A 2,390-nucleotide genomic window follows, 5' to 3' on the forward strand; every position below is an offset into this window, starting at 1 on the left:
TTGTAGTTGTCGATTATTCACATTTTAGCCGGCTTTGGTGGCTTGGACATGACCTAGGACCTTAAGATTTTGCATGAAAGGAGGACTAGCAGCCGCGTTGCACGGGAGAATGTGAAAAGTGTTCATATGTATTAAAAACCTGAGAAATCCGTCCGTTTTCGTCATTTGTTATCGAATCGACTTAAAGCTAGATCGTCACATTGGCCGCTCTTCTCTCTGAAACGGTTACATTTATCGTCTACAAAGCTATGTCGCGTGCTGCGTTATGCGGAAACACTAAAAGCACCATAGTAGAACACTGAAGAAGCTTCTATGTTGAAGTAATAGCCAGTAAGAAGTAGTACAAATGAAGTTTTAGTTGTCGATTATTCACTTTTTAGCCGGCTTTGGTTGCTTGGACATGAGGTGGAACCATAAAATTTTGCATGAAAGGAAGACTAGCAGCCACGTTGCACCGGAGAATGCGAAAAGTGCTCATATGTAGTAAAAACCTGAGAAATCCGTCCGTTTTCGTCATTTGTTATCGAATCGTCTTAAAGCCAGATCATCACATTGGCCGCTTTTCTCTCTGAGACGGTTACATTTATCGTCTGCAAAGCTATGTCGCGTGCTGCGGTATGCGGAGACACTAAAAGCACCATAGTAGAACACAGAAGAAGCTTCTAAGTTGTAGCAATAGCCAGTAAGAAGTAGTACAATTGAAGTTTTAGTTGTCGATTATTCACTTTTTAGCCGGCTTTGGTGGCTTGGACATGACCTAGGACCATACGATTTTGCATGAAAGGAGGACTAACAGCCGCGTTGCACGGGATAATGTGAAAAGTGTTCATATGTATTAAAAACCTGAGAAATCCGTCCGTTTTCGTCATTTGTTATCGAATCGTCTTAAAGCCAGATCGTCACATTGGCCGCTTTTCTCTCTGAGACGGTTACATTTATCGTCTCCAAAGCTATGTCGCGTGCTGCGGTATGCGGAGACACTAAAAGCACCATAGTAGAACACTGAAGAAGCTTCTAAGTTGAAGCAATAGCCAGTAAGAAGTAGTACAATTGAAGTTTTAGTTGTCGATTATTCACTTTTTAGCCGGCTTTGTTGGCTTGGACATGACCTAGGACCATAAGATTTTGCATGAAAGGAGGACTAACAGCCGCGTTGCACGGGAGAATGTGAAAAGTGTTCATATGTAGTAAAAACCTGAGAAATCCAGCCGTTTTCGTCATTTGTTATCGAATCGACTTAAATCCAGATCGTCACATTGGCCGCTTTTCTCTCTGAGACGGTTACATTTATCGTCTGCAAAGCTATGTCGCGTGCTGCGGTATGCGAAAACACTAAAAGCACCATAGTAGAACACAGAAGAAACTTCAAAGTTGAAGTAATAGCCAGTAAGAAGTAGTACAATTGAAGTTTTAGTTGTCGATTATTCACTTTTTAGCCGGCTTTGGTGGCTTGGACATGACCTAGGACCATAAGATTTTGCATGAAAGGAGGACTAGCAGACGCGTTGCACGGGAGAATGTGAAAAGTGTTCATATGTAGTAAAAACCTGAGAAATCCGTCCGTTTTCGTCATTTGTTATCGAATCGACTTTAAGCCACATAGTCACATTGGCCGCTCTACTCTCTGAAACGGTTACATTTATCGTCTGCAAAGCTATGTCGCGTGCTGCAGTATGCGGAAACACTAAAAGCACCATAGTAGAACACAGAAGAAGCTTCTAAGTTGAAGTAATAGCCAGTAAGAAGTAGTACAATTGAAGTTTTAGTTGTCGATTATTCACTTTTTAGCCGGCTTTGGTGGCTTGGACATGAGGTGGAACCATAAAATTTTGCATGAAAGGAAGACTAGCAGCCACGTTGCAGCGGAGAGTGTGAAAAGTGTTCATATGTAGTAAAAACCTGAGAAATCCGTCCGTTTTCGTCATTTGTTATCCAATCGTCTTAAAGCCAGATCGTCACATTGGCCGCATTTCTCTCTGAGACGGTTACATTTATCGTCTGCAAAGCTATGTCGCGTGCTGCGGGATGCGGAGACACTAAAAGCACCATAGTAGAACACTGAAGAAGCTTCTAAGTTGAAGCAATAGCCAGTAAGAAGTAGTACAATTGAAGTTTTAGTTGTCGATTATTCACTTTTTAGCCGGCTTTGGTGGCTTGGACATGACCTAGGACCATAAGATTTTGCATGAAAGGAGGACTAACAGCCGCGTTGCACCGGAGAATGTGAAAAGTGTTCATATGTAGTAAAAACCTGAGAAATCCGTCCGTTTTCGTCATTTGTTATCGAATCGTCTTAAAGCCAGATCGTCACATTGGCCGCATTTCTCTCTGAGACGGTTACATTTATCGTCTGCAAAGCTAAGTCGCGTGCTGCGGGATGCGGAGACACT

This window comes from Schistocerca gregaria, unplaced genomic scaffold (genome assembly GCF_023897955.1).
Source record: "Schistocerca gregaria isolate iqSchGreg1 unplaced genomic scaffold, iqSchGreg1.2 ptg000407l, whole genome shotgun sequence".
In the NCBI taxonomy this organism is placed as follows: domain Eukaryota; kingdom Metazoa; phylum Arthropoda; class Insecta; order Orthoptera; family Acrididae; genus Schistocerca; species Schistocerca gregaria.